At 45.8% G+C, this 15,338-nt stretch overlaps 1 pseudogene; it reads left to right on the top strand.

Annotated features, from left to right (window-relative positions):
• Window positions 1-958: 958 nt before the first annotated feature.
• LOC110490955 lies at window positions 959-13,350 on the top strand (annotated as a pseudogene).
• The last annotated feature ends 1,988 nt before the right edge of the window (window positions 13,351-15,338 follow it).

The raw sequence follows: 15,338 nt of genomic DNA, 5'->3' as shown, positions 1-15,338 counted from the left end.
TGTCGCAGGAGGAATCGAGTTGCGTTTGCCCCTGTCAACCCTGAGATAGTGGCCGTGTTTGAGAGGATCAAAACAGTAATGTATTTTGGCTAAATTGTGACTGACTGACTGATCTACAAATAATAAGGAGTAGTTATTTATGATGCACGGGTTCTTTGTAGATCAGTCAGTTGGCAGTCGCCTGCGCTGTCAGTTGCAATGTCGAACAAGCCCGCAGTCTCAGGGAAGAAATCCAGTTTATTTCCTCTCACAATGACATGTCCCAGGGAAATGTAGACTCTATTCCAACTACAGTACACCATGTCCCCTTAGAGCAACATGGCCTCACCATGACTCTGTATCCAATGCCAGTCACTTAGAGATGCTCGATAGCACAGTGACAAGATGAGCCACACCTGAACGTTTCGCCACAAGTAGAAAGTGTGTAGTAAGTTGCATACCGGAGGATGGTTTTGTATTAACGTTATGTTAGCGTTATTGCATCCGACGATGGAAGTTGTGCTATGAAGTTGGAAAATGGACAAATAGAGCCACGGCAAATAGAATGTGTTTGGCCTCCAAGGGCCAGTGGGGTAGTGCCTGTCTTTGATGGTGTGGGGTTGTGACATGTTGTGAGGAGAAACAAATTGAATATATGGGGTGGGAGTGATGAGTGAAGAGTGCAGCCTCGCACATTTCTCAGCCCCCCATAAAACTTTACCTTGTTTGTGCTGTCTTCGACCCACAACTCCCACTCTGGCCTCAGATAATTGCTGTGTGCGGTGCTTCTGCAAGGGAGAAAAAAAACTCTTTATTGCATTTGTATCCCTGGCATTGCAAGTTTAATCGAATATCGTAAGTCAAAAGTTATTTTGTTCTCTCTGCGTTAAAGGTCATAGAGAGAACAAATGACATTGAGCTTACTGTTACTGTAGATGCAGTTTTTTTTTTTTTTTTTACGAGCCGAGTAGAAGGCCACATGGTCAGTTCTGAGCACTATGTGAAACACCAGCAGGCTAACAAGGTAAACAGGAAGAGTCGCAGGCTTCGCAGGAAGCAGTGTTCTGGCCGTGGCAGGAGAAACGCCATCCATGGGTGCGTGGGCGAGAGATCGGAGTGGAGCTGCCCCTCCCTGGCTGGTGGTACAGGGCCTGCCTATGGGGGGTGGGGGGGGGAGAGAGAGAGAGAGGGCGAGAGAGAGGGAGGGAGGAGTGGGCACCACCTGTTACTGGCATAGTGCCCAGATGTGACCTCTCCGCAGACGCCATGAGGGCTCCTCGCCTCACGGCTTCCTGTATCCATGGCCAGCTCATCCGCTCATCCACATCCCTGTGCGTGCGGTGAGGGGGCGTTGACCACAGGGCAGTTTTCTCCTGCTTTCCTGAAGCCGCTTAGGCCTAACCCTCTCGACCCACACACCATCTGAGGTGCGAAGAAGCAGTGCTTCCCTGTTATTTCTGAGTTTTACTTGAAATCAAAATAATATAGTAGTGGCAACAGCACCAGGTGAGAAAGGGTGCTGTCTGGTTGAGGCTAAGGTAAGGGAAATACTGGTATGAAGAACATATGCAACTGTACCTCACCTTGCCATCATTGAATCCCTTGATCGAGTCATGTGTTACTTGTTTTGTAATATTTCCTGTAAAATATTGAACACATAATGTCTCTTTCAACGTCAGCAACTTCGACTGGCAGCAGGGTGTTGACGCATGTCGTTCGGTGCCATGGCCGAGTTGCCAAGTTATTACCTCATTGACCTTGGGTGGCTTTTTATCTCTTACTAATTCCTGTCATGTCTCTCAGAAGATGGCATGATGCCACGGTTTGCCACCCCAAATAACAACAACATGGTTTACACCCGGACTGCAGAGGCTGATTTAAACGGAGTATACCAAACATTAGGAACACATTTCTAATATTGAGTTGATCCCCCCCCCCCCCTTTTCCCTCACAACAGCCTCAATTCGTCGGGGCATAGGGTTGCTGGCCCATGTTTACTCCAATGCTCCCCACAATCGTGTCAAGTTGTTAACTGGATGTCCTTTGGGTGGTGGACCATTCTTGATACACACGGGAAACTGTTGAGTGTGTGAAAAACCCCAGCAGCACTGCAGTTCTTGACAGAAATGCGTGCGCCTGGCACCTACTACTATACCCCATTAAAAGGCACTTAAATGTTTTGTCTTGTCCATTGACTCTCTGAATGGCACACTCACACAATCCATGTCTCAATTGTCCCGAAGCTTAAAAGTAATTCTTTAACCTGTCTCCTCCCCCTTCATTTACACAGATTTGAAGTGGATTTAACAAGTGACATCAACCAGGGATCAGTAGCTTTCACCTGGATTCACCTGGTCAGTCTATATCATGTAAAGAGCAGGGATTCTTAAAATGTTGTATACTCAGTCACTGTCCCCCGAATAACAGTTGTATGGGGTGAAATCCAACCTCCACATACTACGAGGCACCAGGAAGTCTCCTGCGTTTGAATTGTTTACCACGTTGAATTTGGTGGAATTTGGTGAAATGTGGCATTGATCTCTGTTGTTTCTGATCTAGTTTGTTGATTTGATATATGTTCGTGGCAGGGCCGGGGATGCTTGAGTAGCTGGATTATGGTTCCATTTCTAGAGGTTCGGGTGTTTCTCCTCCGCTCAGCATAGCCCCAAATACCATTGTTGATCAATCAATTCTTATCTGATGAAGTAATTATTGCAAGGGCAAACCTGAAAAACACCAACGCAACAGAGTTGTAGGCCTACTTGCATAAATAACGTTTCTATAAACACTGGGCGCCAAGAGACTGCATACAGCGGTGAGGTGGGCCAAGGTTAGTCGTGAATTCACCTCAATACAAACATAATGACGCAGTTACACATCACAATATTATTTCGGACGATGTTATATCGATACTTTGACTCCAAAGCACTTTTATTTCCGTGATTGTCCACCCCCCCCCAACATTTTTTTTTTTTTAGCATTGGCTCTCTCTTGTCTCTCGGCCCCTCTCAGACCCACAGTATAGTGAGCAATATGTTTGGAACATCAAATTGCAATAAAATCGCAGTATCGAATGGCACATACATATATAGAATCGTGAGAATCGCAATACATATCGTATTGGCAACTAAGTATTTGCGATACTATCGTATCGTGAGGTCCCTGGCAATTCCCAGCCCTATTTAATACCCAGTTCCGCTGATTCCTTCTTGGCCTCTTATCATATCTCTTTTGTAATTGCTACTGTCATTATGTCTGTTTCAGTATTTCATTAAATAAAATACCAAAAAATAAAGAATATGTTAAAAGGAATAAGAGACCTGTCAGAGAAAGTCCTCTTTAGTTTCCAGTTGTGTTGAAGTCTTTTAGCAGTCTCTTGGCGCCCAGTGTTAACACACAGGCTCGTTTCTTAGTTAATATTATGTAAGTACCATCTTAAACTGGCAGGTCTCTGACACAGGTCCGTGCCAAGCCACTCACCAAGTCTGGGTGAGTTGGTTCAGCGGGGGGCCTGTAGTGCTCAGGGATAGGAGAGGTGTGTACGTTAGCCAAGCGGCCATGGAAACAAGCGTATGGCTCAGCGACCATGCCAGCCTGGTCAGCCTAAAATAGAACACAGGGAGCAGAGGAGTAGCCTTTGGCTGCTGTCCTGTTCCTCTGTCGAGTGCGTCAAGTACTCCTCTACCAGTGTGAATGAATTGCATTCGTCTACCAGTGTGGACAGGAGTCACAGGACAGGTGGAAGACCACAACCTTAAACAAAGAACACAACCAACTTGTAAACTGCGGCCTGATTGTGTATCAGCGAAGAATAAGACTTATTTAGGCTTTGTAGCATCTAGAACTTCTAGCCCTAGAAATGATACCATGCTCCCACCATGCTCCCACTAGGACAGTGGTCGGTTTTCCGAGTCAAGATCACTTTCGCAGTCAAAAAGCAACCTGAGATCTACCGCTCAGATGGTTTTTGAAACATGACTTAACATTTTTTACATTAACCTAATAAAAACATTTCTGTACTGATGAGGTTTGGGCACTTGCGAGGCACTGCGGCGCATAAATTTAGATCATTCGTTTTTGATTTGACTGCTGATGGTACATACACCTGATGGTCATGCCGCTTTCAAGACAACTGGAAAATCGAGAGAGAAAAAACTAGGGCAAATCATGACGTCAGTGATCTTCAGGTCAGAAAGTCTGAGCTCTAGAAAGACGCCTCAGTTTCCTACTTGGAATTCTGAGCCGGATGACCGTTCAAAACTGTTTTTCCCAGTCGGATCTTGTTCCCAGTTGTTTTGAACGCACGGAAGTCGGAGGTTTACGAGTTCACAGTTGTTTTGAACACAGCATTAGTCTCAGCGGCAGGAGGGAGAGAGCAGCAGAGACCGTGAGAGGCGGACCCTCTCCTTCCTTCCCTCCGGTGAGACTGACCAGGGAGAGAGGACACCATCTGCCTCATGCACAAATTCATGTTGGTCCTATGACCAGAAAAGTGAAATATTCCTTGATATTAAAATAGACCCGATGAGCTGCTAATGATAATAAAAACGCTATCGATGCACTTGGCTACTCGTTCATTGCAACTGCAGTGCGAGTGGAAGTACGGAGAAAGCACATTTTATGTTATGTAATAGTGCTGAATTAAAAACTTCAACGTGAACTCACTCATACAAACAGCAGCTCATTGCTGTATTCTTTGACAGTCTCTCTGCGGTCATGGTGGTATTAGGCACAGTGAATTGAGCTTTCCGATTGGCCAGCGCAGGAGGCAAACTGGATTTAACCACTGATCTCCCGATCCACCGGGTTGGCAGAGTTTGTCTTTTCAAACAATGAAATGGTTCAAAATGAGAGCACTTTGCTTACCTGGTGCACATGGCTTCTAAATCAAGTGCACCTATCGCAATGTTGGCTTTTCTACAGAAGTTTTTGGCGATCGACTATGAATGCCTTGAAAATCGACCAGTAACTGCACTAGGACATTCTGAACACAAACCACAAGCCCCATTTGCCAAATGTGTCCGATAGTAGAATGCCTTTTTTTTTTTTTTAAGACATTCTACCCAAAAATGCATGAAAATGTAATTATGTTGACAACAAATGTTCGCCATTGCTCTGTACGCCGATGATGAGGAGCAAACGATGCCCTTATGCTCTTGGCTCATTCGCCCCACTGCTCGTTCTGTTAGCAACAAATATACATTAAAACTTGTCACTCTGATCTTTTTCTATTTACCCAGAGTCAGGTGAACGAATGGATATATTTTCCATGTCTATGCACGCTAGTTAGCAAATGCGCTGACACTAATTAGCAAATTCCTTCAAACTAAATGCAGAGACATAAAAATGGTATCCATTAATTAATCTGACTATGGGTAAGTAGAAAAAGGGCTTAATTGACAGTCTTGCACTATCCATTTAAAAGCACGTCTCGGTAGAAATATGTCTATTTTTTACTACTAGTGTGGTTTAACAGTCATATCCCAATAGAGTTCCAGAAACGTGTAGAATCTATGCCAAGGCACACTGACGCTATTCTGGTGGCTCGTGTTCTGGGGGTTCGTGGTGGCCCAACGCCCTATGAAGACACTTTTCTGTTGTTGTTCCCTTTATCTCAGAAGTTACCTGTATCTTATCAGCGTCCTTCTCCAGTTGTCATTGTAGTGGTATGCTTTGCCACTACTTTCACACCATTTGGTTCCTCGCTGGTGGTTGTGCTTCAGCAGCCACGTAGCTGTCGGGGCCTGAGAACCGGTGTGAAATATGACTCCACTGGGCCCCTCGGCAGGGCCTTGCTCATTGAGCAGACATCCACGGGAAAGGCCGGTGTAATTCTCGCCATCAATTACAGTTGCTCTCCTGGGCCCAACGACAGCCGTGAGCCGCATCCGCGTGCACCCACACGCCTTACCGTGGCTCAATGAGGCGGGGCACGCCGGGGAGTAAACGAGAGCGTGCAGCCATCCGGTAAATACCAAATCTATCTCCCCCTCCTCTCTCGCACCATTTCTCTCTGTACCTTCCCACTGTGAGTGATTTTTCTTCCTCTTTTATTCTCTCCCTCTTTGTATCGCTCAGTGTCTCCACTTCCTTATTCTCTATTTTTCTTCCCTCTCTCTGTTACTGTCTCTGACTTTCTCTGTTCCCTCTTTCACTGCTTCTCTGTTGTTCTCGTCCTGCATCCCCCTCTCTCTTTGTAGAAAATCGTTTCCATTTCAGATGATGCCCTCTTTTCTCCTGTCCTTTTTATTTCTTCACTCTGTCGTCCAACTTTCAGAGACTGTCTCTCTCACTTCCTTCTTTACCTGTTATGTCCTCGTCTATCCTTTTATTCTGTTCTCTCATCTCTACAGATTGAATTTTCGCTCCCTCCCTGTCATATCATTTGATGCCTGATGAAAAGATGATCGATTACGTCAGACTCTCTGCCATCAAGGAGATGATATGTTCTTGTGAAGCGGAGTCTCCCCACAAGCAGGCTGGCTCAGAAGACGTGACTTGTCCAAATTGGGTCATCCCGTCATCTGAACACCCTCCTCATTTATCCTCTTCATGGCTTCTCCTGCATCGCTGACATTGCTACTGGTATTTCTACTGCTCTTTGACGTCATCACGGATATCATGATTAGGTTTAGACTGAATATGTGTTGGCGGAATCTCCCTAAGCCCCCAACTGAACATAGGGATTGTCTGGTGTCCTACTCATGATCATTGTCAGCTTTGTCATCACATATTCATCATAACCACTGTCGTTGTCATCATCATCATCACCGTTGCCATCATCACCATCACCACCACCTTAATCATCATTACCTTGGGCATCATCACTCTTGTCATCACAGTCATCATCAATACCACCTCCGTTGATCGCATCCTAATTCTCAGGTGACTGGTAGTGGCTGCTTGAATGAGTCTGCCCGACAGTTGTTTTTCACGGCAGACGTATGGAGAGCGAGATTGCGATCACCACCCGCTGCGATGATGTGGCAAAGCGCTGCTCGCCTCTCTAAGCCAAGACATCAATAAAGGGACTGCAACAGTGGCTCCTTCTGCCAAGTGGAGTAGAAGGGCTTTGAGCGCCACAGTGTTTCCCCACGTGAGACTCCTCTCCTACAGAGTTGTTCCACGACGAAGACTTTCCCACCAATTAGATCAAGTGCTAGTCTCTTAACGGTGCTGTCATATTATGGGCGGCTTGTGCAAGCGACTGTTTGAATAGAGATAGGTGCACATAGAATCGCTTTAATCGGAATGTCCCTACTAGGATTTCTATTTCTATGGTGTTGCTAACTGAGTAAGTGTGCAGTCGCTAGTGATCTAGAAAAGGGGACAAGTACACGGAGCGGGGTTAGGAGGGGAAAGGGCAAGCTGCAGTGGGAAAGAGATGGCGTTTCAGCCCGTGGAGAAAGAGTGGGTGTTGCGGCTTTGGGGGGTTAGCTGTTGGGAGTGAAGTAATAGACCATCATGCCCATTTATATTTGTGACCTTTTACCCTTTACAGCTCCCACACACACACTGAACTGTGGAGTGTGTAGACACCTCCTACTACCTCTTCACTTTGTTTACCTTTAAGAGTGCTGAAGGACTTGTTTGGGTTGGGGGGCCCACTGGATTTAGGTGGCCCGGGCCTGAAATGCGTTAGTCCGGCCCTGGTTAGCTCGCTAACGCGAGCTAGGTAGTGTATCTATGTAAGTGTTGGTACTGGAGCAGGCATTTAGCTGTTGTAGCTGGTGTGGACAGTGCATATTGATTTAGCCCAATCTGCCTCCTCATTTAGGGCTCAAGGAGATGAATAGCTGACTGCAAAACAATCAGCTGCTGCCACCTCTGCACAATTCCGCCTACCAACCTGACACACACCCACCCTCAACGCAAGCACGCTCAAATGCTGACCACAATGTTGATTTTGTCCACCCACACCAGATGCGATCAGGACACGCAGGTTGAAATATCAACTATATTAATTTGGGGACAGGTCGAAAAGCATTCAACATTTATGGCAATTTAGCTAGCTAGCTTGCTGTTGCTAGCTAATTTGTCCTGGGATTTAAACATTGGGTTGTTATTTTACCTGAAATGCACAAGGTCCTCTAATTAATCCACAGATAAAAGGGTAAACCGAGTTTGTTTCTAGTAATCTCCTCTTTCAAGCTTCTTCTTCTTCATTGGACTTTATATGGCTGTTGGCAACCACCTTTAAGGTGCATTACCATCACCGACTAGAGTGTGGACCTCAGTTCATCTTTCAGTCACCCAAAGTGGGTATATACTCCTAAAAACAAATGAGGAGATGGGAGAGGCGGGACTTGCAGCGCGTCTGAGTATATCAAACATTAGGAACACCTTCTGAAATTGAGTTGCACCCCCCCCTTTTTTTCCCCCTCAGAACAACCTCATTTTTGGGGGGTCTCTAGAAGGTGTCAAAAGCGTTCCACAGGGATGCTGGCCCATGTTTCCCACAGTTATGTCAAGTTGGCTGGATGTCCTTGGCGTGGTGGACCATTCTTGATACACAAGGGAAACTGTTGAGCGTGGAAAACCCAACAGTGTTGCAGTTCTTGACACAAACCGGTGCACCTGGCACCTGCTACCATACCCCGTTCAAAGGCACTTACATTTTTTGTCTTGCCCATTCAACATCTGAAGGGCACAAACACACAATCTCATATCTCAATCCTTCTTTAACCTGTCTCCTCCCCTTCATCTACACTGATTAAAGGGGATTTAACTAGTGACATCAAAAGGGATCATAGCTTTCACCTGGATTAATCTGGTCAGTCTAAGTCATGGAAAGAGCAGGTGTTCTTAATGTTTTGTACACAGTGTACATACACGTGCGCGCGCACGCGCACACACCCTATTGGCTCTTACACCTATTCTAGTATCCGCTCAATGCCTTCATAAATCAAGCATTTAGTAAATGACTTTGCGCTTAGATCAAACAAGTTTGAGATCAAGTGGAGAAACAAAACATTCAATGTTCATTTATTTTGTTTGAAACACGGCCCATCAGGATTCAAATGCTTTTAGATCCTGGAAGTAGCACCGGCATCCGGTTCTCCCAAACGTGACTAATTGCATGTCTGTAATAGAAATGTGTCTCCTATTACACGTGATCCTCACTGACAAGTGTAGCAGATATGAGCAGGCGTGTCATTGCTAGTATCCATTGTGTGGTGACAATCAACCGTCTTGGGACCTGGAGTAGTCTCACACCCATGCCCAACGAAGACCTTGGTTGGGTAATAGTTATCACCTTAGCTATGGGAGTGTGTCATTTGTGTTGGTCTGTGTCCATGGTCTGCCAGACAGAGAATGTCACAGTACGTTAGGCAAGCGCACTGACATACAGTACACTACAAGCAGCAACAAAGTCCCTTTCATTCATTATTGCAATGAGAGGTCCCGGCTCGATCTGCCAGGTTATCTGTGACTCAAAGGCAGCTATTTCAGGTGACATTACCTCAGGTCTTATTCAAAGCTCTGTAGCGAGATGTGCTGTGAATCAAGTGGTGTCCCTCACCATGAATTATGCAGGACTTTCTCTCTCTCTCTCTCTCTCTCTCTCTCTCTCTCTCTCTCTCTCTCTCTCTTTCTCTCTCTCTCTCTCTCTCTCTCTCTCTGCTATGTAGGGGTACAGTCAGAAGCAGGTGACGAGTTAACAGTTGTTTTGAGTGCGGCAAAAATCATGTTTCATTGACAGCATGGCCAATGTTGAATGTTTATAATTTTAAACTTGGAAAAAAGCCCCTTAATCCCAGATTTGGGACCACACAGCTACTCCACTGAATAGCAGGCTAGTGATTGCTTTGCAATGCTTACAGTTAGCCACTGTCACTGATTCCTTCCAAACCACTCATTGTTGAATTTGTGATTTCCAACTTGTGTAATGTTTATGGCCGATGAGCACCGATACGCACCATAATTTGCAAATGAATTCATAAAAAATCCTACAATGTGATTTTCTGGATTTTTTTTCTAATTTTGTCTGTCGTAGTTGAAGTGTACATATGATGAAAATGACAGGCCTCTCTCATCTTTTAAAGTGGGAGAACTTGCACAATTGGTGGATGACTAAGTACTTTTTTGCCCCACTGTATATATATATATATATATATATATTTTTACATTGTTTGCTAACTGATACGTGACATGTATTAATGCCTAAATAACATTTATTTTGCCAAAAATGTGGGGCTCAAAATTGAATGACCGGTCGCCACTGCCTCGGTAATTCTCTTGCCCATTAAAACACGTAATGTGAAAACGTGCCTGATATTCCAAGAATTGATTCTTGTTGGGCCCGGCCTAGGTTAAAGTTTTGCGCGACATTGTAGCCTGTATAGGCCAACACATGGCCATTGCTGTGGTGAGAGAAAGAAGCGCACCTGTATCTCTCACAGAACTAGAATAAGATTCACTTTCCCTCTCTGCTCTGATCGACATGTCCCTGCAACTCTCACCTCTCCAGCGTTGCACTTCATTGCCGCGGTAACCCTGATAAATTGAAATACATTTACCAAAGTTATAGAATTACTCCTGTCTGTTCAGAAAGAAATTCAATCTTTCAGAATACTACACCAGGAGTAGGCCTATAATTTAGCCACAGCGGATCAATAGCATATTATTATTTGTTTTTGTTATACAATATGTGAGTCTCCACACACCTAGGTCTATGCTATTGATGGGTTCAAGAAAAGGTTGTTTTTATTGATCTCAGTTTGTCAGTGTCAAAGTAGCCATTTCGTTCATTTGTGAGATATTAAAAAAGATTCTGCTAAAGTCTCCAGTCATCTAAAATAATGTACATTTGCATGAAATGCATTTATAAAAGGCCCATGTATGCAAGCACCTCTACTCTACTGCTCTATGCCAGCACCTCTACTCTACTGCTCTATGCCAGCACCTCTACTCTACTGCTCTATGCCAGCACCTCTACTCTACTGCTCTATGCCAGCACCTCTACTCTACTGCTCTATGCCAGCACCTCTACTCTACTGCTCTATGCCAGCACCTCTACTCTACTGCTCTATGCCAGCACCTCTACTCTACTGCTCTATGCCAGCACGCAAAACCGGTGATATGTATGCACTCCTTTATTCAACTTTTTTTTCTATTACCTCAGAGGCCCCCAGGTCACCCCCCTCCCGGCACCTCCCACTGGGGTTAGTGTTAGTGTTAGGGTTGGGTTTAGGGTTAGGAGTTAGGGCTAGGTTTTGTTTTAGGGTTTTGGAGTTTAGGTTAGGGAAAATAGGATTTTCAGTTGTTTGGTCCCCTTAAGGATAATAAAATAAATGTTTGTGAGGATTGGTGTGCGTGTGTGTGTGTCTCGTGCATACAGCTAGTGAGTTATGCTCATGAGGGCCACACCTTGTACAGCCTACGATTTAGATCTGGCAAAAGCTTTCCAGATCAAGAACCATAATCCACTTTGCTGCAATGCCCCTGCAATGCAACATCCTTTGTCCTTAGTCTCTCAGTGCGTGTGTGTGTCCCTAGTGTCGGTGTGTATGTGCGTGCGCGTGTGTCTATTTCACCATTGCGTGCCAGCAAGAGAAAGTGAGAGGACCGTGGTAGAAGAAACTCAGATCCCCTCCTCTCAGCTCATGAAAAATTGCTGGGAAAGGGCAAATATTTGAGCGCAGCCGATAGAGCGCTACGGTTAGTCCCTAATACATACAGCTCAATTCTCCCAGGTGCTCCAATGCAGTCTTCTCCACTGAAGCAAACCTGCCTGGAAAAATGCTTACAGCTGTAAGAAGAGTGAGAGAAAGAAAAAGAGGAAGAGAGAGACACAGGGTTGATTGAATGAAGTCGTTCTTAAATGAATCGCTGCTTTTGCCCGCCGTCCAGTATTATAGCTGTGCTCATAAATGTAAATGGGACACGCACGGGTATGTATCCGATTTTAGATGAGCTCATAGTGTCTGCCCTGCAGAAACATCTAGCCTCTTGCCGGAGTGTTCATCAGTTAATTTATTTGCCTCATGTAACCTCACAGAGATATTATTTAATCAAGAAGGGCATAGAAGTTCATTTGAGCACCGTCCAGTCCAACATGAAGACATTCAGTCCAGCTCAATCCAATATGAAGACATTCAGTCCAGCTTTACATGATCTCCCATTATTTTTGGGCCCTCTAAAGCTTCTTAGGGCTAGGGTCCTTTTTCCCCAATTTCCGCCTGAATGACGTGCCCAAAGTAAAGTAAAGAAAATCCATTCCTACACTTGTGACGACTTCACCAACGTGACCACAAGATCCTGGCCAAGGTGGGCCGCAACCTGCACAACCAAGCCCACCATCCTCTCTGGCTCATCATAGAGCAAATCAAAGCCCACTTCTACCGTGCCTGCATCATGCGCTAGGGAAACCCGCTGTACTCGGTCCACGACAACCTGGTGACGACGGAGCAGAATTTCGACAGCCTGCTCATCCGGGCCGACCACTCCCGCCGGAAGCGAGGCGTCAGCTACTACCTCAACCGGGGCACCATGCTGCACGCTCACATCTCGGCCCACCAGAGGGAGCTGGGTGTGCTCGGGACTGGACCGCTTCCTGCTGGCGGGCGAAGTGTAACCGAGGGACGAGATTGACGCCAGCCACTACCCCGTGTTCCATCAGATGTTGGGCGTGCGCCTCTTCTCTAACCACCAGGTCAGTATTGGGCTTTTCACACTAATGAGCCGAACCAAGCCAAGGCAAACCAATCTGCACTGAGTTGACCTGGTTGTGCATCCACCATAGTTTCTGGAACCCTGCTGAAAAGGACAATGTGAAGAAGAAGAAAGAAGAAGAAAAATCGTAGCAAGAGGACAGCTTGGTTCAGGTGAAAAGGGTATAGGGTTGTAGTAAAAGAGAACTAGGGAACTTCAGTATCATGTCCCCATAAAGCTTTTGAAATCAAAACAAATGCTGGTGGAGTTAAGGTACGGGAACATTTAAACTAAACATAACACTGCCTTGAGTCGCTACAGTTTTATTGATTAGCTTCTCCTCCAGACCACAAAGTCACGGCCTTCTGTGTAGGGTCACAACAAGGCCAAAGAGTTGGACTCACAATGTAGGATGAATACAGTATCCCATTGTTACACAACATGGAGCGCTACAGTTTTATCGATTGCATATGCTTTGCTGAGTACTGCAAAGACATTGAGAAGTAAACTTAGATACACATACAATAATGCATTCTACATGAAGTCCAATCATCAGCCATATTAACAGCATTAGCAGCAGTGTTGTTTTGAAGAGTTGTCTCTGAAATATGTGTGTGTGTGCATGTTTTTCAGCTGCTTGCCAAGGTTTTGAGCGGAGAGGACCAGTCTCTCTTCGAGAGCGGGGTGAGCCAGACCCCTCAGAAGCAGGAGACCTGAAACAAACCCTTGACCGTATGGTCAGACACCTGTTTGGAGAAGGTAAACAACGTTTCAAGTTCATGGATGCCCACGTACCCACAATATTGATACCCCATGGTAGTCAACATAATTCTCCATGTAGCGTTCACCTACCAAGGTTCTGTTCCAATACTTCTTCCCTTCCTTGAAATGGTCTGGCATGACTGCATTGGTGAAAGCTTGCTAGATTAACTCTTATGGATTATACTGTCCTTTTAGAGCAATGATTACTTCATGGGAGGAGGGAAGGATACATTTAAAATTATTTTAACAGGCCCATAGTCCTCTTAGGTCATTGGTCTCTTGAAGGAAAGGATACAGGGAAATGTAACCTTTTGATAATTTTGGGATCAGTCCCTCGCCCTTTGTCTCAACCCGTCCTTTCCTCTCCTCCATCTCCCTTCGTCCTTCTCATCTCTCTTTTCTGTGCCAGAGCTGGAGATCCGCTGGGTGGAGTGTTAGTTCCCATTCACACATCCCTCCTTTGAGATAGAGGTGCATTTCCAGGATGACTGGCTGGAGGTGTTGGACTGTGGGGTGATGGAGCTGGTGAGCATGGCTGTTGACACACATGCAAATATACACAGACAAATGCACACACTCATGCACATTGGGCCGCAAGTAACCTAGCGGTCAGAGCGTTGGGCCAGTAACTGAAAGTTTGCTAGTTCGAATCCCCTGCCAACCAGCCGACTATGTAAAACATCTGTCGAACTGCCCTTGAGAAATGCACTTGACCCAGGGTTACCGTCAATAATGGCTGATCCCTGGCCGTGACCTCACTCTCCAAGGGTGTCTCAGGGGAGTGGGATATGCAATAAACACATTTCCATTTCACACCTCACACTTGTACAGGTTACACACTTGTACATGTGTGAAACAGGACAAATATAAGCACCCCCATATGTGCAAATACTCGCACACGAACGCATACACACAGACATACACTCATACACGCTTGCAAACACACATGCCCGTACTGTATACACAAACATAAACTCGTACTGTAGGTCTTGCATACACTTACTCTTTCTCTCTCACACACGCACGTACGCATGCACACACTCTTACACACATGCTTTAAAAAATACTCTTGCGCGTGCACACACACACACACACACACACACACACACACACACACACACACACACACACACACACACACACACACAAACAACCAAAACAACAGATTACTCTTTACAGATTTGGCTCTGCGGTACTAAAGAGATAGCTCTCGCGGTTTTGCCCTTGAACAAAGCTGTGTGCTGACGTGCCTCAATAAACATCCCACTTGTCTAGAAATCAATAATACATGAAATGGACGCCAAAACAACATGACTCCTGTTTAGCTATAGTGTTTGCTCTCTTCCCACACAACGAAGGCTGTTGTGGCTGAGGTCGTTGGGGTCGAACCTTTCTCCTCCGTCTTCGACCCTGCTGCAGTGCAGTCACACTTCCTGCCTCCACCAGCAGATGGCAGTGTTGTGCAACTGAGGGGTGAAGGTGAGCCTGGGGGTGGTGCGATTCTTGTTTGGGGAGTGTGTGGACGGAGACACTCTCTGGGGCCCCAGGGGACGGGGTCTGGTTCAGCGGCCCAGACAGAGGCTTGTTTCCGGGGGGAGAGGACCTTGAATGACCCCCTCACGCTTCAGCAGTAGCTTGCAGCCAGCGAGCCTTCCATCCCTAGACTGTTACTAAAGGCATTAAAGAAGAGGGAATATGTTTGGAGATCTCCTGATTCCAGCTCTGCACTACAGTGGAAAAACCCTCTCAACACTCAGCTCCTAGCCTTTCACCTCCAGACATATTGATTGAACAGTTTTGTCCAATTGGCTCAGGCTCTGCCTGCTCGTGACACTGTTCCACAAGTGCCTAATTCACATTGTAGAGCCAAACTGAGCCCAGCCAAGCTGTATTGGGCTGGCCTGGTTACGCCTCCACAATAGTTGCTGGAACCATGATGTAAA

This window comes from Oncorhynchus mykiss, chromosome 15, assembly GCF_013265735.2.
Source record: "Oncorhynchus mykiss isolate Arlee chromosome 15, USDA_OmykA_1.1, whole genome shotgun sequence".
Classification (NCBI taxonomy): domain Eukaryota; kingdom Metazoa; phylum Chordata; class Actinopteri; order Salmoniformes; family Salmonidae; genus Oncorhynchus; species Oncorhynchus mykiss.
The sequence above is the reverse complement of the archived record's forward strand: the minus strand, read 5'-3'. Positions and strand labels throughout refer to the sequence as shown.